Below are 22,133 nucleotides of genomic sequence, written 5' to 3'. Positions count from 1 at the left end.
ATATTGAGCAAATGAATATAATAAAGATTCCAACAGCCCAGGTGCAATGAACACTCCAATGCAGGCATAATTGACAAGTTTGCTTACTTAGAGCTCTTTCCCTTTCAAGATTCATGGCCAGGGCCTCAGCCCTCCTATCTAAACAAAGTTTCATTTCAGACGGGTCCAGTAGCCAGTCAAAGCTGGTGTGTCTCTCCAAGGCCATCTCCAGGTGTTGGCCTCTTTTCCCCTTTGCCTGTCCTTCCCCCCCTTGTCTGGGGACTTTGCAGCAAATGGTTGTGCCTGCTGAAAAGCGATGCTATCAATGTAACAAATATGAAGACAGTTATGTATAAAAGGAACTCTGTCTTTAAACAGGGGCTCAGCCCTTACAGGTCTACCTAGGTCTGGGACCTCATGCATGAGTAATAAAGCTTTTCCTGACCTCATCATTCCTGAAGTACCGCTTATTCTTCCTCTGCCTGGGTAAAGGGCCAGAATTTCTACAACAGGGGAAGTTCAAAGAGAGAGCTCAGTCTTCTTATTTGCCTCAGGCTGGATCCGGACATAGAACTATCCCTGCTAAGGGTGCGTTGTGGTCTCTCCTAAGCTAACCCCAGGTTGGCTAGTGGTGGATTGTACTTGTTGGACCTGCATCTGCCCAGGACTGGAGTGTGGAATTACTATGACAGAATGAGGGAGAAGAACCTGTTCCTAGTGGTCCCATGAGACCTGAGACCAGGTGATGGCTTTGAGGAGAAATAATTGGTTTGTTAGGTCCCATCTATGGAGTCTGTGGATGTTTTCAAAAAAGATTGTAAGTGCTTTGGGAGATGGGAGAAAACTTGGAATAAGCACAGGGTAGAGGGTGAATGGAACAGCTTTCCACCCACGCTGATTATTCTCTGGGAGGAGATGAAGGTGGGTCCTAAACACCTGGTGAGTATAGAGCAAGTGGCTCCCGTAGCACTCAAAAAGTATACATTCTTACCATGCCATCCAGGGTTACCCAAGTTTAGCCATAGAGATGGTAAAATGGGGAGCTGGTTGCACCTTTGGGGTCCATCATTCCTCATCCTGAATCAGACTGAAAACTGGGAAGGGCCCCTCTAGCCTTTGGAGAAAGGGAACAGTCCCTTTTCCAGTGTCCATACTATTTGCATTAGGAACAAGAGCCAGGTGGGCATCATGATTGAGGGCAGTTTCTGCTCTAGTGCCCAACCTGCCGCATTGATAGCTTAGAGCCGCTAAGGGGTCCTCAACTCTTCAAGGCAGGTCAGGTGTCTGGCCCTTTGAGCCTGCTAAGCCTGAGTCTACGGGGCACCATCAAGGACAGTGCCTGTGAAGTGAGTCTGTCTCTTTTCCCTCACCCTAGCCTTCTTTTCCATTCACTCTGGAGTGGTGGGGTCTGTGGCCCCATCACTTTCAAAAAAGTGCTTTGAATATTTTTCAAAACCTCCCACTCTACTTCCTAACATGTAACTATTCCAGGCCCGTTGGATGGCCCAAGCACATCCTACCCACTTGCTTTTGGAACTTTATGCAAATGTTTGGGGCACACTTGTTGATGAAGCAGGTTCCCCAAATTACTTTTCCCTCTCTTAAGTTTGGATGGAAGTTTGTGCATGTTTATAGATGACTTCAGTTGCCCTTGAAACAGGGCAGGGTTCTCATTGGGTTCCTGGATGGCTTCCTGGACCTTTTCATGGTTTACAAGCTTGGATATACATTTTTTCATTCCCTCTACGAGTCTGGTGATCATATGATCTCAGTGGGCTAAATCTGGTCATCCTGTCTGGTGGTTCCTGTTGGATCATTAACAGGGACAGCAATATTCCCAACCTCATATTGGTTGGGTTGCCCGGCAGCTAAGTCATTTACATATCTCTGACTTCAGCCCAAATATGTTGTTTTCCTCCTCCATAGCTTAGGCGAAAAGGACAATGTAAGCATCCTGCCAAATTAAATCAAAGACCAGGACAAGGCCCTGAGACTCATCAGTGAACTTTCCAGAATCAGAAAACCTTCCCAATTTTTGCTTAGAGTGGATTAGATCAGTCACAGAAAAGGGCACATGGACCCAGATGGTCCCCCATCCCCATTGGCTACTTCAAGGAGGGGGCATTTTGGGGAAAGCTGACAAATGATGCCTCACTTGAAGTATAACCTGCTGGCCTTGATCCTGGCAAGGGGAAGTGGACAGACCTGTATGTGGGAGGTGCTGTTGGGGGGTCAGTGGGTACCTCTGTTTCTGGGCTAACTAGAGGTCCCAGGGCCCTAAGGAGATAGCCTACCTGGTAAGGGGTCAAATACCAACAGGTTCCTCCTTTTTAGGTGGTGAAAGGAAGGTCCAGCAAGACACATTCGATAGGACTTGCTTAACTTTGGATCATGTTGCAGGGCCATGAAAGCCTTCATATAGGGGGACTTCTGTCCACTTGCCTTACCTCCTACACAACCTGTCTAACTGTAAAATGGTATTGAAGATTACAGTCCTGATGTAGTTACAAATGATTAGTCTCTCAGATAAGAATTAACAAGTTTGTCTTCCCCCCATCTCTTGCAATTTTCCCCTTATTTGACAAGTTTGTCTTTTTTATGACTGGTCTCTCAGATAGGCATTAACAAGTTTGTCTTTTTCATATTTTTTGCAATTACCCCTTTGTTTGACAGGTTTGTCTTTTTGCATTCTAAGGAAAAGGAAGGGTATCCTTAAGAGGATAATAAAGAAGCTAAACATTTAAGGAAGTTAAACATCAGATGTTAACAAAGCAAGCTGACGCCCACCTGAAATTTCAGTATGCCTGCATCAAAAGGATATGCTGACCCTTTTTATTTCCCTTTTGTTTTACTCCTTTGTATGAATAACCCTGCCCTCTGCCAAAGAGCAGGACGGTGGTCTTTCAGACATGAGTTTGCTGCCCTCCTCATTTGTCGACAAATTAAACACTTTCCTTTTCCTCAAACTTTGTTTCCTTTTATTGGCTGAGGGAAACTGAGGCCAGCGGTTCAGTATCAGGCCCATCAAAAGGCCAGGCTGCCTGATCCTCTAGTTTATAAAGGGGCCAGACTGAATTATATGACTTACAGTATTGGATCAGCAGGTTTTTTTTTTGTTTGATTTTTTTTTAGGGCCATTAGCTCTAACCCTTTGTAGTTCTTCAGAAGGCAGCCCAGAGGAGAGTGTGTGGCGTGGAGTGAGCAGATCCCATCCTGGATGGGAGTCTGAGGAAAGAAGAAAGAGTGAGTCTGTCATGGACAGATATCAACGGACAGACGAGGAGATGCAGCCCCAGGCAGGCCTGCAGGAGGAAGTCCTTTCTTCACAGATGCCCCACCCGAGGAATGGTCCCCTCAGCCTGGGTGTCCCCAAGCTGAAGCCTGTTTTCTGCTCTATCTTCTCTCCTCTGTGGCTAGAGAACGTATTATTAAAACTTGGGATCCCAGTAAGGCCTCTGCCCTGGAGGAAGAAGGCACTGAAATTCAAAGGCTCTGACTAGGCATTGCATAAGAGCACCCAATTCAGGCCTCTGGGATCCCTGTCTGTCCCTCGAAGGGGGTCTGGAGATTCGATGTCCCTTAATAGTCCCCCAAAGGCCCTGGGACTGGGTGATGTTATGGAGGTGATTCCTATGAGCACCCCAAATTGCCCCAGTGACTAAACATGTGGGTTAGTTTTTTGCATGTCAAGAACATTAAGGGGGCACTCTCTGAAGGTATGCTTTTTATCTATGTTCCAGGTATTCCTTTACCAAGTCAAATTTACATTTGGCCCATGGTGATCAATACTGGCTTTCATAGGGGTTTTGTTCATTTGGACAAGAGGGGTCATGATACCAAAGACCCAGCTCAGAAAGTTCAATATTTACAGCAGCAGCCAAAAGTTGTTTCTGCTCTTAAAGATCTCAAGACGAAGGCTGATGTAACTAGGAGCCCCAAGACTTGAATTAAAGACCCGTGCCCATCTGTCAATCAGGGAGAGGAATTCAGGTCCCCACCAGTGGAAAAGAAGGGAAAAGAAATGGTGATGGTGGAGAGGAGCCGTGAGGAGACTTGGAAACAGAGCAAAGCAGCCCTTGAGGAGGAGTGGTAATCAAGCTCAGCAAAGGCAAGAGAGGCTTGTGCCAGGAAAGGGGTGGGGTCACATTCAGCAAGACAAAGGCAAGAGCAAGATTGAAAAAGAGGACAAAGAGGAAAGCAATTCACACAATGGAGGAAAGAGAACCAATTCCAGGTCCCAGGTAAAACCTAAGTGGAAATTGCCCCGCGGGGAGTGGGTTATGGAGGTGTTTGCAATGTGGTCCTAAGACACACACCCTTTAGCTTCCCAGTGGCAGGACCAAACTAAGCTGGGGGCATGAGCTACTTTGTCCCGCCACAGGCGTCTTCTTGAATGCGGGGGCCACTCTTGAGCTCTTAACTGGCTGCCCATGCTCATGATTTTGAGCCACAGTAGGATCTTGTCTCAGAGAGAACAAGAGAAAAAGGAAGTGAGGGAGAGCCTGCACCGTCCCCAGATATCTGGGAAGGCTGACTCAGCTACAAGGAAAAAGGAGGAAGGGAAAACTGAGTTAGAAAAACAAAAACTTACCAGGGCTGGCGAATCTCCCCACTCTGGGCACCAGATAATGGCGGCTCGTGCACTGAGCGGGTCCTTGGATCCCTCCAGGAATGAACTCAGCAAGTGTCTTCAGAGTAAATGGAACACCCCGAATTTATTAAGCGAAGGAAAAAGGTGTTTGCAAAGTCAGGAATGGGTGGGCTGTCTTGCTTAGAAGTGGGGGGTTGGTTTTCAGGTTTGGATTTTTTTTTTTTTAATTTTTTTTCCTTTGCTCTTTTTCACTTTTTTTCTCTCTACTTCCGCTTTAGCACTTTTGCAGTCAATTCTGCTAGCTGCTTACTTGCTATCTACTGCCCATCTCCAGTCTGTGGTTTGGTGAGCCTACCAGCTCCCTTTTCTGTTTGGAGGTACCATCAGATAGACTGAAGGTCCTTCAATGTTTTCCCTTTGCCAGTTCTGATCTCTCCTCCCCACCTGGAGTATTTCTTTTCATTTATTTTCTTATGATGTTGTTCATTTTTGCACAATATTTGATTTCTTCTCTAGGGTGTAGTCCCTGTAGTTCCCCCACCACTATAGCACCTGTGATCCATCGCCACAGGCCCTTGTGCTCTTCCCTCCCCTGTTCTGACCCTTCTCCTTCTCCTTCCCCTGCTGTCTGCCTCAGATCTATGGTCAGCTTGCAAGTTTTGTCTTTATCCTGACCATTTACTTGATTTCCCTACCTTCTTCCTATAAGTGAAACCATCTGATATTTCTTTTTCCTTCTGACTTATTTCACTTGGCATAATCCCTTCCAGTTCCACCCATGTTGGCTGCAAATTGCATGAGTTTATCCTTTCTGATCTCTGAGTAGTATCCTATTGTGCATATACACCACATCTTCTTGATCCAGTCATCTGTTTATTATTTGGACTATTTCTTACACTTTGTCACTTTTGCCTTTTGACTGCCACATGCAATCTTTAGGTCTTCATCCAGTTGTCTGCTAACACCTCTTCTTAGGGGACCTTCCTGCTTCCCTCACTTTTAGAGATACTTCCCCTTCAGAAAACAGTTCAGAGTTGTTGGGTACTGATGAGGTTAAATTAAACTTTAAATTAATTTAAACTGTGTCCTGGGCTGGCCCTCCCACTAGCTCCCAACCACTGGCAATATTTCCTGTACTCCAGCTGCCCATCAGCACCATCATACCTACCCACCTTCAGAGAGTAGGATATAACCAGCACTTGCCAGTCCAGCACTTACCAAATGAGCAAAAAAACTACAAGGCAACAGAAAATACAATATAAAAGCTACATTCCACCTGCTAGCTTTCGCAGACAGTCACTAATCTTTGCAAAAAGCCACTGACTTCTGCCCTTTTCTCCCTTGGAAAGTACTTTCAAAAAATTTTGCTTTATTTCTAACCTCTCAATTTCTGTGGATTCTTCCACAACCCACAATGAGCTAACCCAGAACCCAGCTCAGCACAATGGGTACCTGATTTCCTGTGATTCCTTGTTGATTCTATCCTGGTCCACCTCTGACAGCAATGCCTGAGAAGGTAGTGCGCTGACCCTTTTATCTTGAAAAAAGGTTTACTTTCAGTTTCAAAACAGATTTGAAAGGGAAGTAGGATAATTTATGAACTATTTCATCTGCACTTTTTTTGTTGTACTTTACCTATCCTGTGAAGAAGATGAGGACCTTTACATTTACTATCCATGTGACTGAGGCGTGTTTGTGCATGTGTGAGTGTGTATGTGTGCGTGCATGTGTGTGTGTCTTGCTGCTTGCAGGAAGATCCTGCAAAAAGGAGGGATTGTTGATCCTTAGTATGAACCCAACACCTGGTTACAGTTTTGAATATGAACTTGCCGAAGTATAACCAAACAGATTGTTGATTTTGTACACAATTGCCTTTGGGAAACACTTAGCTTCTCTTGTTTCTCAATCTTTGTATTGAATTAACTGATTTTCAGGGTAATTGGACTCATTAGGTAACTGTTTTAAAAGATGGCAAACACTGCAACAGAGCAGGTTGCCAGAAATCAAAAAACTCCTGTTTTGTCATATTGAGGAAAGAAAATTCCTCCAAAATAATTCTTGGGAATCTAGCAGCCCACCTGTGCCTATATAGGTAGTTCTTTCTGCCAACTCTCTCCCTTTGCAGGGCAGCAGCACACCTGCCTGCCTGTGACCTATAACCATGCTGGTGCTTCTCTTCACTGACCTCCCTTTGCAAAGCAGCAGAGGCTGCTCCTCCCAAGACCCTGTGACTATGCATGCCTCTCTCTTAGCCTACCTTCCCTTTTTAGGGCAGCCCTTTCTTCCTGCTTATGATTGTGCAAGTGTCCTTTATTCTTCTCTCCCTTTTATAATAAACCTATACTTTTGGATATAAAAAAAATACTTGGGCTCTTTTGTAGTATCCAGCTGAACTTTCCACTAGTGTGTAGTCCTTTTACACTGGGTATACTTGGAACAATGTCATTTCCATAGATCTTGCAGATAAGAAACCTAACTTTTCTTTTACTCTAGATCTAACTAATGATCTTGGTGCTACAAATTTCAATTGCTGAATATTCTTGATGAGTAACACAAAAATGTTACAACACTATTCTATAATCCCATAAGGGTATTTTGGACAAAAACATACCATTTGGTAGTCCCAATGATTGGTATTGAATCAAAACACAAAAGACTACTAGCTAGTAGTAGAGCCAGTATATAATGCAAGTCCACACATTAGTAAGGAAAGTTTTTAGTTAACAAAATTTTTTTATTGAACTTTTAAATTTTCTTGCATTGTTGTTCATTTTTGTACAATATTTGATTTCTCCCCTCAGGTATAGTCCCCATAAATTTCCCACCACCACATCACCTGTGAACCATCACCTTAGTCCCTTGTGCTCTTCCCTCCCCTGTTTTGAGCCTGAGCCCTCCCCTTCCCCTGCTGTATGCTTCAAATCTTTAGTTGCCTGCAAGTTATGTCTTTTTCTTTTTGACCCTTAATTTAGTTTCCCTGTCTTCCTCCTATAAGTAAAACCATCTGATATTTTTCTTTTTGACTTATTTTACTGAGCATAATCCCTTCTAGCTCTATCCATGTTGCTGGGAATGGCATGAGTTTGCTTTTTTATTGCCAAATAGTACTCCATTGTGTGTGTGTGTGTGTGTGTGTGTGTATCTATCTCACATCTTCTTGGTCCATTGATCTGTTTTTGGGCATTTAGTTTGTTTCCATATCTTACCTATTGTAAATAGTGCTGCAATAAACATAGGAGTGCAGGTTTAGTAAGGAAAGTTTATTAAGGGGGACTATTGCAATAAGGTAATGCTCAAAATCTAAACCAGAATGTCCCAGGGAAGCATGGGAAAATTTTTTATATATAAAGCTTTTATATGCAGAGACTGTAGGGGTAGGACTATGGAATAAGGAAGAAAGATGCTAAAAAATGCTAGGGTGTGGGGCACTGCTGTTTATTGTCAAACACATGGGAATGATCTGGTCTGAACAGGATCTTGTCTGAAACAGACAAGTTACAATGCAGGAAGTTCACATCAAGTTCATGACCTGACTACTTCTTAGCCAAACCACACTAAATTTAAATTTAAATCAGCCTCTCATTTAAGACAGGCTTAGAGAGGTTGTTCCCTTAGTGATTCAGGTGTAAGGGGAGTCTGAAGTAAGGTATGGTTGTGTAAATTTGTTCCCACGTCAAGAGTTTTTTTGTGATATTGATTCTAGAGACCCAGTTGAACCATTTCTTGGGTGTACTGACAAAAGTCAGATGTTTTAACCTCCTACAGAGCAGGTTTCTGAAAGTGGGAATCGAAAATGAAAATATTGATGTAAAAGATCATATTACAGTAAAAGTCAGTAACTGAATCCTGAGAAGTTTAAGACATAGTGGATGAAAATCTTCTGATTATAAAGCAGTTTGTTTCTTGAAGCTAAATTGTAGGTTCTTGTAAGGGCAGGAAGGGCCAGAGCAGGTTTTCTATGATCCCATGCAGACCAGGTAAAGGAGGAGAGAGTCCTGGAGTCCTTGGTGGCTTTTGCAGGCTTTTATTTTATTTTATTTTTTTTTATAAATTTTATTGTTATATTCCCCATACAATTGCAGCCCCCCCATTCTGACCCCAATCCCTCCCCTCCCGCCCCCGCCCCCCTAAAAGTGTCTCTGGTTCATAGTTTTTTGTTGATTTTGATTTTCACTTTCTTATAGTTATTCATTTTCCTGGTCCCTTATTTAAGTTTTCTAGATTCCTTTTGCAGGCTTTTATTGGAATTTACCGGGTATACAGCAGTCAGGGGTGCTGGGAGGCGCAAAGGCTGGCAGGCCTCCCAGCCCCCAGCAAGTCTTCATTCTGTCTGGGCTCGCTGGTGATCTCTGCTGTTCTGCTCTCTTGTCTCCATTTGTTCTGCTTCTGCTTCTCCTGGCTTCTGCTGGCGTCCCTGTGATGCCGCCCTTATAAACTCAGTCTCTCAGCCCAGGTGTCCCACTTCTCAGCCTGTGTGTCCCACCACAGGGTTCCCTCATCTATCCTAATGGTGGGAGGGCAGAAAAGCCTGATACTTTTACCTTACCCTGTAGTTCTTTTTGTGATATTGACCACCATCTTGGTTATCCTTCCAGAAAGCATCTTCTCTGGTCAATATTTGACCCCTGCATGGTCTGCTAAGGTGGTAAGTCACTTGAGGTCTATATTGTGGGAGCAGAGTGTAAATTTCCCCCTATTTCTCTATTTTATCTTGGTTTGGATGAGTAATCAAAACTGCAGCAGACAGAATAGTAGGAGAAAAAGTTAAATTTAGTTATGTATCTACACAGAGAATATGAATTCCATTTTGGGTGGGAGAGAGGAGAGTAAGTTTGACTGAGAAATCTTGAAATTAAAGTTGACATAGGGAATGTTCAAAGTGGAGAAGGGACCTATAGAAAAGTAGAACTTACGCACATCTACCACACCTGACGACTGGGTAACTCAAATTTACAATTGCATATGTTATCCTCAAACCAGCATCCTGACAACTGGCATTGGAGGAGTTTGGAAAGATGGTACCAAGCCTTCTCAAAGACTGATAAACACTATCAGATCTCAGTTTCAAAAAGGACAATCTTCCACCTACACTAGCATACAGGCATCTCTCTCTCTCTCTTGCATGTTTTTCTTTCTCCTTCTTGGAAATTTTATTAGTTTACCTAGTACAGCAATAAAGTGTCTCTGCCCTACCAGATAAACTCTCCCAATCCTTTATTTTTCCTCTAGGTTTAAGAAACCCTGAGTTTTTTACATTCCAAGGGAAGAAAGCATTGCTAGGAAGATAACATTAGAATTCCTGACCACCAGATGAGGGTGAAAGCAAGCTGTCTTCAACAGAATCACCAGTTGTTTGTGTTACAAGGATGGATATGCTGATCCTTGATCACCCCTCCCTTCTGTCCCTTGTAACTCTAGATAAATACCCTTGTACTCTGCCAGCCAGACGGTGGGCTTTCAGACACTTGTCTGCTGCCCAATTTGTTGACAAATAAACTAATTTCCTTCTCCTCAAACTGTTTCCTTTTATTGGCCAAAGGAAGAGGAACTGGCCCACATTCTGGTAACATACCCGTGGGAGGCAATCTCCCAATATAAGCTTTGTATTTTGCTTCCTGTAGTGATGTTGCCCAATTGCAACTCCCTGAAGACCTCAAATAAAATATTTTTTTCACTTGCAGATGAAGCTCTGACTCACAGTTGAATTAGTCTTTAATAATATATCCTGAGCTAAGAAATGAGATACGGGTCTGAGGTTTCAAGGAGAGAAGAGCTGGACTCACATGATAAAAAGACCAGAACTCTGCAATTTCATATAGATAGGTTTCTTGATGTAGAAATAACTTCTTCAAAGTTATTTCTGGAGATAACCCTACATGTGGGTGATACCCTCAATTTTCATTGTTGTGACTAGTTAAGGGGATGGCAAACTTACCCTTGAACCTGCATCCTGCATGACCTTAGTTGACCTTGGCTAGAAATAATCCACATACCAAAATGGTAGGTCTTGGGGAGGCCTGTTCTGAGCACCTTCAATATCAAGTCAAGTCCCTCAAGAGGGGTGTGTGTGTGTGTGTGTGTGTGTGCGTGTATAAAGTCCTTGGCCCTCACTTACAATGCTTCTTTAGATCCTGCGGGAAAGGCCAGATAGAAGTGTTACAGGAAGGGACCTGGGGACGTCTCTAGGATCGGTGAGGGAACACCTTAACCTGGGCTTGTCCAGGCATTAGAGAAAAAGTCGGTAGTAGCAGTGAGAGAAGAATTTTTTTGCAAAGCAAAAATATACACTCAAAGGGACGAGGACTCCAGAGTGAGTTGCATCCAGCAGGGCTCAGAGTCTCTATATTTATGGACTTGGGAGTAGGGAAAGATAATGAAGATGCAGAATATCCAGGGAAAGGGTGGAGACTTTCAGGAACTTGTTACCACCCGTTTTCTGATCTTATTAGGCCTTTCCCAGAGATGTCATGGGTGGGGGGTGGGGGAGTGTTTTGCATGTAATGAATGTATAATGAGTTTAGGGGTCTATGTAGGTCAGATTTGTCTCCGTCTTGGATCTTGTTAGGAGTAATTTGATCATTTCTTGTTTGTAGTTTGGAGCAGATCACATGGTAAGCCTGGCACTTTTCTCCTATCCTGCATCCAAGGAAACTTTCGTGTCTCTCTTACCTCACAAGGAAATCTAGAATCCCAATAACAATATGAGCAGTGAAACTAAATTCTTACTGATGTTAAATTAGGATGTAGGTATAAAAATTAAACAATCCAGAAAGATGTCCTACAGTTTTCTATTGAAACACAAAATTTATCCTTATAGTCAATTCCTTTTGATTAAAAAAAATTCAAAGAAAGATCGTTCTTGATTACAAAATAAGCCTGATCTCATGGTATTTGGCCATGAGATTATTTACATAGGTACAGCAAGAAAAACTTAATTTATAGATCTTTTAAATTTCCTTTGCTGGAAAATCTTATAAGAAATCTCAGATTGGACTTTGAAAAACTTCTTCATTTTTTTAAAGATTTACTTATTTATACAAGAACTGGGGGACAGGTCAGAGGCATGGGAGGGTGAGAAAATTCACCAGTGACAGAGCGGGGAGCAGAACAGGCAGACAGACCAAAAGCACTGCTGAGGGGAGCAGCGGGCGAGGCAGGAGAGGTCTGCCGCGCCATGTGGGTTGCTTCCTGGAGACTGGGAATCAAACCTGCACTTCAGAGGCTGCAGACAGCTTCATAGGGCAGCGCTCAACCCGCTGTACCACCCGGGAAGCCCTGAAAAGCTTCTTGAAGCTAGGAAGTCCATCCAAAAACTCGCCATGGGATTTCACTTGTAGTATCTAGAGATTGAGTGAATTCTTTTCTTCTGAGATTCCCTCAAATATTATAAACTTTCAGGACCTATCAGAAACTACTTTCTCTACTCACCTGTGAAGCTGGGAACCCTGTAAGTCAGGTACCAGGTACCCAAAAGGATTTTATAAACGCTGACTCCGAAAGCTGTGCTTAGATTCCTAAGAGCGTCAGGTCACGTCTAAGTAAGTGAGCGTCATTTTCAAATATGACATTCTTAGTAAAGTAATGTCTTCAGTTATGTTTCATTAACGAGGACAAACTCTATGCAAATAGTATTGCCATTGTTACTGGAATGTCAATCTCGATTCCCTTGGCTAACAAAAGGAAACAGAGTTTGAGGAGAAGGAAAGCAGTTTCATCTGTTGACACACCGAGGCAGGCAGCAGACCCGTGTCTGAAAGCCCATCGTCCTGCTCTTAGGTAGTTAAGGGAGCAGAAGTGGAGAGTGGGTAAGGGTCCGCATGTCCATTTTTGTGACACAAGCATCTGGAGGTTTTGCTAGATGCCAGCTTGCTTTTGCCATCACCTGGTGGCCAACAATTCTGATGTTATCTTTCTAGCAATGCTCTTTTCCCTCTAAATGTAAGAAAACAAAGTTCGTAAGCCTAAAGGGTAAATAAAGAAAGAAACTGGGAGTTTGCAGGATAAGAGATTATCAGTCTTTTCTGCCCTCCCACCATTAGGATTAATGATGGATCCCTGTGATCCTGAATGCATGCCTGATGGCGGGCACCTGGAGTGGGGGTGGGCATACATAGGTGGGTACACCTGGGCTGAGACTGGGCTTATAAGGACGGCATCAAGGAGAACGAGAGCAAGAGTAGCAGTGGTGAAGGGAATGAGCAGAGAGAACGAGAATGCCAGAGAGCCCAGAAAGAGTGAAGATTCGCTGGGGGCTGGGAGGCCAGCCAGCCTCCTGCGCCCCTCCCCAGTACCCTTGCCTGCGTGTACCTGGTAAACTCATAAAAACCTGAAAAAGCCACCAAGGGCTCCAGGACTCTCCTTTACCCACCCACTCAGATTATAGAGATCCTGCTCCGTCCCTTCCTGCCACTGCAGAGCACTTCTCTGGTGGACAGAGAGAGACATATACCTTGTTGCTGCATCACCAAGAAAATAAGAATTCTCAGTAAGAGGCTCTGAATTCTGGAGGGGACAGGTAGGGAGAAAAAGATAAATGTTTCATTTCTGTTGACAAAGGCATAGCCTATGAAATTGGTATGAATTGTAGATAGTTTAAATGAAAGGGGTTTCTTATATCCAGAAAATAGAATCTTAATGCATCAATAATATTCTGAATAAAACTCCTAATTATCCTGCATCAGTTCATTCAACCCTATGTGGTTAATTCTTGCTCTGTCTAAACTTGGGTTAGCAGTCTCCGAACCCATCACTTCTCTACTACAATTAAGGAAATCCTGCCTAGCCCACTGGTTTAGTTTCATAGTTATTTAAGTAATGCCATCTGAATCCTGTGCCAGAGAGCATCAGGCATGGTTCTTTCCCACAGGTCTTTGAGGCAGTCCTTTTTATTGAAAACAGAGCACTCCAACCTGTAGCAATCATGATTTGCAAGTGCTTTCAGGGAAGTCTCAGTCAAACAAACAAAATCTAGCTGTATGACAAGAGACTTAAAAATGTCTGTCCTTATTACAGATAATTTTCAGAAGTGAAAGATTTGATTAGAGTTCACTATAAACTGGATGCAAGTTAGAGGAAATTTGGTTTTTTTCCTGAGTAATTAGAGCAAGTAGAACATCTTTTGTCATAATCTTTAGTCTCTTGTCTCAGTTTCTGAGAATGCTTCAGAGCCGTAAAAATTGAAGTGGGTGTCATTAATTTTAACTAGCCCCTGCACACCACAATTGGGTCTGTATTAACAAAGGTAACTTTTGGAAAACACTTAAGGATGGAGGCCAGTTGCCAAGGAAACAAGCCCTGAAAAGAGGGCAGAACTCTTAGCCCTGCTCCTGATTTCTAGGGAGAAGAGCAGGACTAGAGGTTGAATCAATCACCAGTTGCCAATGAGTTAATCGATGATGCTGTGTGATAATGCCTCCATAAAAACCAAAAGGAAGGGCCTCCAAGAGCTTTCAGGTTAAGAATCAGGAAACTTCCATGTGCCACAGTGCCATGGTTCAAGCTCAATGAGGATAGAAATTCTTTGTTCAGGATCTGGGCCTATGTATCTCTTCATTTGGCTGTTAATTTGTATCCTTTAATATCTTTTGTAATAAATTGGTGTTCTAGCAAGTAAATGGCTTTCCTGAGGCTTTGTGAGTCACTATTAAACTAATTGAATTCTTACCAGAACCAGGGTCCAGCTGCTTGCGCTGGAAAGTCAAAACTTGAGAGACAAGAGTTAGTGGGAAGAAAACAGGTTCATTCATTGGCCAAGAGATGGAGAACGGAGCCCAAGCTCTAAAGACTTTCTTCCCAAACTGAGGAGAAACTGGGATCTATATGGGGCATACCAAGGAGGGGGACAAGATAAGGGCCTGTGTGAGCAGGATTTCAGAGGAATAGGCAGGGGGTTCTAGGAACTGCATTCATGCCTCTTCTTCCAAATTTGGTCTTGACTGGATCAGTCATGGAGCCAGCGGATGCGCTTTTAGTTATGGTAATGAGGCTGTACCTTAAGCCTTGTCTTCTTCCTTTATCTGAACTCAGTCTGTTTCACTTGGCTTTCTAGTTTTGATTGTAAAAAGATAAATAGGAACAGAGGCAGGACAAACAGGACAACAGGACAAAATGAGGGTGGGTGGCAATTTTCTTCTCTGTCTATATCCTTGTGCAATTGCAAACGGGCAATGGATAAAGATCTGCCTTCTGAAACTGCTTCCTGCTCAGTCAGGCAGAGGTTTGGGAGCCCACTGGAGAATTTTTCTTTTTTTTTCTTAATTTAAATAATAAATTTTATTTTTATATTCCCCCATACAATTGCAAACGCCCCATTCTGACCCCAATCCCTCCCCTCCCGCCCCCCACCCCCCAAAAAGTGTCTCTGGTTCATAGTTTTTTGTTGATTTTGATTTTGACTTTCTTATATTCATTTTCCTGGTCCCTTATTTAAGTTTTCTAGATTCCTGCTATGAGTGAGACCATCCGGTATTTTTCTTTTTCTTTTTGGCTTATTTCGCTGAGCATGATCCCTTCCAACGCCATCCATGTTGCTGCAAATTGCATGTGTTTATCTTTTTTGAATGCTGAGTAATATTCCATGGTGTATATGTACCACATCTTCTTGATCCAGTCATCTATTTTTGGGCATTTGGGCTGTTTCCAAAGCTTAGCTATTGTAAACAGTGCTGCTATAAACATAGGGGTGCAGGTGTTCTTTGGAATGGATGTTTCTGTGTCCTTTGGGTAAATACCTAGGAGTGGAATTGCTGGATCATATGGAAGCTCTATGTTTAGTAGGTCCAGAAATCTCCACACAGCTCTCCATAGTGGTTGGACCAGTTTGCACTCCCACCAACAGTGCAGAAGAGTTCCTTTTTCTCCACACCCTCGCCAACATTTGTTGTTGCTAGTTTTTTTAATATGTGCCATTCTCACTGGTGTGAGATGGTATCTCATGGTAGTTTTGATTTGCATTTCCCTGATGACAAGTGATGTTGAACATTTTTTCATATGCCTGTTGGCCATTTGCATTTCCTCTTCAGAGAAGTTTTTTTTTAGCTCTTCTGCCCATTTTTTGACTGGATTATTTTATTTGTTGTTGCTGAGTCTCATCAGCTCTTTGCAGATTTTTGTGATCAGTCCTTTATCATTAGTGTTGTGTGCAAAATGTTCTCCCAGTTGGTGGGGTTTCTCTTTGTTTTTGTTATTGTCTCTTTTGCTGTGCAGAAGCTCTTTAATTTGATGTAGTCCCAGCTGTTTATCTTTGCCTTCACTATCACTGCTTTGGGTGATGTGTCTGTAAAGATGTCTTTGATGTGCAAATCCCGTAGAGTTTCGCCTATATTTCCTTCTATGTATTTTATGGTTTCAGGTCTTATGTCTAGTTCTTTAATCCATTTTGAGTTGATTTTTGTATATGGTGTGAGGTAGTGGTCAAGCTTCATCACTGGAGAATTTTTCCCTGGCTAACCTGAGATGTGACTGGTTGCCACAGGGTTGTAGTCCCAATTGTTTATGCCCTAGAGTTACAATTATTTGGAATTTTAATGTCTCTAGCCTTTTGGAGACATGGGAAACTAAATAATTCAGAAGATAAGGACCAACAATCAAAAGAAGTTGAAAAGTAGGTTAGGGGCAGAGATATACACATTGGCTGAAGATTATTGGCTAGGGCACTTCATACAAGAAATGTGAATGTTAGTGTGTCTGAGGGGTACCCAAAGACCCCCAAACTTGCATGCTCCTGGGCCTCCTTGGTGGCACAAGGGGTTTAGATGCAACCTATGGAACTGTCCAAAGCCACTGCAGCACGAGTTCAATCCCCAGCTGGCCAGGGAGATACCCACATGGCACAGCAGACCTCTCCTGACTCGCCTGCTGCTTCTCTCAGCAGATTATTTCAGTCAAGCTGCCTGTTCTGCTCCCCACTCTGTCTCTGTCTCTCACCCCCCCCCCACACCTCTGGCCTGTACCCCAGTTCTTATATGCGCAAATAAATCTTTTTTTTTTTAAAAAAAGGACTCAGTGTGAAAAGAACTTTAATAGAATTAGTATGCATAATTAGTATGCATAGAGAGAAGAAAGTTCCTAATAAGAGTTTCCCATTAAAACACCCAAATATGGGCCTCCCCTGGAGGCGCAGGCAGTTGAGCACCACGCTGTGAAGCTGTCAGCATCCTCTGCAGTGCTGGTTCGATCCCGGCAAATCAGCAAGGGTCCCACATGGCGTGGCAGACCTCTTCTGTCTCGCCCGCTGCTCCCCTCAGCAGTGTATTTCGTCAGTCTGCCTGTCCTGCTCCCCACTATCTCTCTGGTGAATCATCTCACCCCCTATGTCTTTGGCCTATAACCCAGTTTCTTCTATGCAAAAATAAATAAGTATTTAAAAAAAAAAAACTCCCTGCAAAAGCTCCAAGTTCCCTTGAAATCACTTTCTGAGTTTCTCTTTGCTATCTTTAGAATGCTTCTGTTTCCTAGAGCAATTTCAGAGAACACTTCCATGGAAATAGCCTAAAATTTAAGCAGAACTTGAAATTCCTCCATGTTTGAAATCTCATCATTCACCCTCCTGTCTGACCACATCTCTCAGTCCACCCTGCTTTCACTCCCTTCCTCCTTGCACACCTCATAAATAATGCTGGTTCCCCAGCTTCCTTCTGTCACTACAGCCAGTTCAGGCACCTGGATATCAGATTACTGCACAGCCACACCATTCTAGCTGGAACCAGGACTGTCCTGACCATTTTCTAGATGTCCTGGCAAGTACTGGTTTCCATGACTTATGTTCCCTGATGCCCAGCAGATCCTTCTGACAAGTTTGGGAGCCTGGCTGGACTGGACACCGCCTGAGCTGCTCTCTACTCCAGGAGATCAGTCCTGTCCTTTTAGGAACTAACACTTAGCAACAGTCAGTTGAAGACTGTGTTGTTCTCTATCCTGGTGGCTTCTGGTGGCAGATTACCCACTTCTATTTCATGGGGGCCCCACCTCTGCACCTGGAACATAGACCCGGACTCACCTGATCTACTGGAGAAACAGTTGAAATTATTATCATTTGTTCTTCAAGGTCAATATTTTTAAGGTTAATACTAATATTTTTCTTTGTCTTTTTTTTTAATGGTGGCATTTCAAAACACATAGCCTGGAATCAGCACTTCATCTTAATATGGATCAAAAGCATATTCTTTAATGGAAGTGTTTAGGAAGGTTCTGATGTCAAAGATTAAGACTTCTTCATGAAAATATAATGAATGAGTTTTTGTTGAGGAAAAGATGTGAGGCAAAATGTCCAAACTGTTTGTTTCCTCATCTACTATAATAAAACTTGATGTGAGGGCCTCTATAAACTATGTAACACTTCCCTGAATTGCAAAACTGAAGAGCTCTTGTCAAATAATAATAGAAGGCTTTGAACTAAAAGTTATGTGAATTTTAAAGGAATTCTCCTACAGCTCTGCTAAATTCTGCTGCAATGTGCCCATTATAGGCCACTAAGGCTGTTGTATAGAAATCACTAAATTGCTTATTCTGGCATTTTCTTTTCATTTTCTCCTGCCCTCTTACATTCTTTTTTTTTTTTTTTTTTAATTTGCTGCCAGTTCTTTTAACAGCAGGGGTGACCTTCCCCCCTTTCTGTATTACAGCCCACACACCATCATGAAGTATGTGGGCAGCCAGTCCCTGCAGAGGCCCCAGTGTGGGCTTCCAGCTCAGCAGGAAATGTCCTGTGTTCCCACCGTAGAGCTCACATATGAAATATGTAAAATGACTCCACACTAACTTGCCAGTGAAAAATTAACTATTATGATTTTTATTTAGCTTAACAATCAACAATATTTCTTCCCATTTAGGATCTAGAATCTCTAGCAGCCCCTCGTCTTGTCTCCATGCCAGAGATCTTCTTTCCCTGTGAGGTATGAAGGCAGAGTGGCCGTCAGTTTGATGTAGACCCAGGACTGGCAAGCTTTCCCTCTACTATCCTGGGGCCTTCAAGCAGCAGAAATGGGTGCATGTGGTGCTACCGGTGCCTACTGCTTCGTGGGAAGGGATGGCTGCTGGGCTAGGTTGCCAGGAGGAGGTACCAGGGTTATTTGAAACCTATACATATGGCAGGGGGGCTCAGGAACATGTTGCCAAGTATGTCAATGGACTCTTTAGTGCTGGGGAACAGAGTGTTGAATTCCAGGGATGCAGCAAGATGCACAGCTGGGGCAAAACACTGCAGATGCTTAGGAAGTCGTTTTCATTTTTGGCTGATGGAGTTTGATTTGTTATCTGGCAGGGTTTTATAAACCCCTCAAAAGGTTTATAAAAACTTTCGTTATGGAAAGCACACAAAGGGTCAGTGGACTAGAAATGACCTTGTTTAGTCCAATTAAGTATCTGGTTCTGTGCATCTACTGTAGGATTAGTTTTGTTGTTATCCGATCTAGGATGTTTTGAGATGATAAACCTTCTCCTTTGGGTTGTATTTAGAGATTGTGTAGGTTTCTCATACCCACTGTAATGTGGTTCATCTCAAGTATTCTGTGAAATAACAACAACTATGATAGGGAGTAGGGCTATGCCTTCTGTGTGCATTTGAAGGATGTTTATCCTCCCCTAATCATTTTATATTTTTTAAAAGATTTGTTTTTTTTAAGATTTATTTGTTTATGTATACAAGAACTGGGGTGTACGCCAAAAATGTGGGGGCGAGAGGATACACCAGAGACAGAGTGAGGAGCAGAATAGGCAGATCTACTGAAATACACTGGTGAGGGGAGCAACAGGAGAGACAAGAAAGGCCTGCTGTGCCATGTGGGTCGCTCCCTGGCCAGGGATCAAACCGAACACATGCTGCAGTGACAGGCGATAGCTTGATAGTACTGAGACTAACTCCTGTGCCATCAGGGAGGCCCTAACCATTTTACATTTTATCTAATTTTTTAAATCAAGCATGCTCTCCTAACAGACGTATTTATTGCATATTTACTTAAAGTTGGTTGCCGGTAACTGTTATATCTATGTCACCTCCCTAGGATATGGTGGTACATCTCCATTTTTGGAAAAAAATGCAGCAATTCTGCATCCATCTGCACTCTACTGTATGCACTGGCACTGGGAGGGGACTTATTCCCACATGTGTTCCTTCTACAAGTACAGGGTGAAGTGAAATGAGAATATTAGAATATTACATCTTAACTGTCAACAGTATTGGTGGTAATTTCTCATGAAATTTATAAATAAACTTTTATTGTAGGAGGGGGAAATTATTTATACTATTAGGCACCAAGTTGGGATTAAAAGGTGAACTGATAACCACCTACAAATTGAACAAAGATACAAGAAACATAGGACAGCTAAAGTGAGGCATCAGCATTAGCTGCATTTTGTACTCCCAATGATTAGCATCAACTCAAAACCAATAACAATAGCTCCCAAAGGATTGGGTACTTTCTCTACCAATGCAAGTTATTTTAATAATTATCTATAGTTCTTTCTGGGGAGGCTTGGAGGAAAGTTTGTGATATACATGTTTGCAGGCCTCCCTGGTGGCATAGGGGTTAAGTCTCAGCACTATTCACCACTATGGCCTGAGTTCCATCCCCTGCCAGGGAGCTGACCCACGTGGCACAGCAGATCTCTCCTGTCTCAGTTACTGCTCCCCTCAGCAGTGTATTTCAGTAGATATGCCTATTCTACTCTCCACTCTGTCTCTGGTAAGTCTGCTCACTGTCCCCCTCCCACACCTTTGACCTACACCCCAGTTCTTGTATGCATAAATAAATAAATATAAATCTTATATATATATAATATACAATAATATACTCTTATGGCTACATTGCAGGCCTTTCATTAAAGACAACCAGTCTTTCCTTTCCCCAAGGAGCTCTTGACCTGTGACCTAGCTTAGGATTGATAATTGTATATGAAGTAATAGATTCCTTGTGGCAACTTGAATCAGGTTTCTGTTTTCCAACTATACAACTAAGGCCGCACCTTAGTATACTGCCCATCTGTTCATTCCTAGGAACCCCATGATCAAGTAGCTGCCCCATGATCAAATCTGTCAAAGTCAACACTCAAATAGATGTTCTACCCTTGCAGTCTATTATGGTAATTCGCCCCCCCCGTTGACTCTGAAATTACAAGCCGCCACCCAGCCTCGACCAATCCAGAATCTTGTTTTTCCCACTGAAACCCACTGGTAGATACCACCAGCATGTACTACCTAAGGTAGTTTTCCCACCACCACCTTTGGTATTGCTTTTCAGGGGCGCTTCCATCACCTGCGTGTTTTGGTGGCTGTGGAAAATGGAATATCCTTAGACCTTCCCAGGATTATGAATGGGGGTGGCTGATGAAATTTGCACATTTAGAGCCTTGTTCACTCTAGGCAACCACTGAGTCCAGATTTCAATAAACTGGTCAAGCAAACTGTTAAAGCCATACATGGGCGTTCAAGTTATATATGGCCTGAGTCCATGTGTGGACACACCTGTTGATAAGTCCATGCCTATTTAAACTATATTTCATTCTCTTGGACCTAGTGTACTTCAAATCTATTTCCACATATGCTTTTTAGCTTTTCCAGTTTTTTTTTAAAGATTTATTTATTTATACAAGAACCCGGGTACAGGCCAAATGCACAGGAGGGTGAGAGGATTCACCAGAGACAGGCAGACTGATGAAATACACTGCTGAGGGGAGCAGTAGGCGAGACAGGAGAGGTCTGCCGCGCCATGTGGGACCCTCGCCAGCCAGCCGGGATGGAACCAGCGCTGGCAGAGGCTGCGGACAGCTTCAAAGCGTGACGTTCAACCATCTGCGCCATCAGGAGTGGCCCAGCTTTTCCAGTTTTATTGCAACAGTTCCTATTCATTCTGACCCATATACAGGATAAAAATCACTTCTAAAACTTTCAAAATAGGGGCCTCCCTGGTGGCTCAAGGGGTTAAGACACACCCTATGAAGCTGTCCACAGCCACTACAGCACGAGTTCGATACCTGACTAGGGAGACACCAACATGGCGCAGCAGACCTCTCCTGACTCACCCACTGCTCCACTCAGCTGTGTATTTCAGTCAGTCTGCCTGTTCTGTTCCCCACTCTTTTTCTGGTGAATCCTCTCCCCTTCCCCACATCTCTGGCCTGTACCCCAGTTCTTGTATGCATAAATAAATAAATCTTAAAATATGTATATAGAAAGTATCCATCAGAAGGGGACTTATTGGTTCAACATGAGTATAGGAAAAGGAGAGCACAAATGTACACTCTGCCCTGTCCAAATATCATCCATGGGAAAGAGGACTCTGACCAAGAAATCCATCAAATGATCTGATCCTGAGAACAGGATGGAAGTGTCATCCCAACTTAGTCTGAAGCTATTCACCACTCACACGATCAAATCCCCTTTGTTTTGCTTTCATATAAACTAAACAAACTGCTGGTGATAATTTGACTCCTCAGGTCGTTTGCTTACAGCGCAAAAGCTTTGACCAGAGAATATGTGTCTGTTTCCTCTGCAGAAAGAGTTCCAATTAACAAACTGGTATTCTCTTTTGTTTTGTTTTTTGTTGTTTTTGTTTTTTTTTTTAATATG

The sequence above is a fragment of the Talpa europaea genome, assembly GCF_964194135.1.
Source record: "Talpa europaea genome assembly, chromosome: 1".
Classification (NCBI taxonomy): Eukaryota; Metazoa; Chordata; class Mammalia; order Eulipotyphla; family Talpidae; genus Talpa; species Talpa europaea.
The sequence above is the reverse complement of the archived record's forward strand: the minus strand, read 5'-3'. Positions refer to the sequence as shown.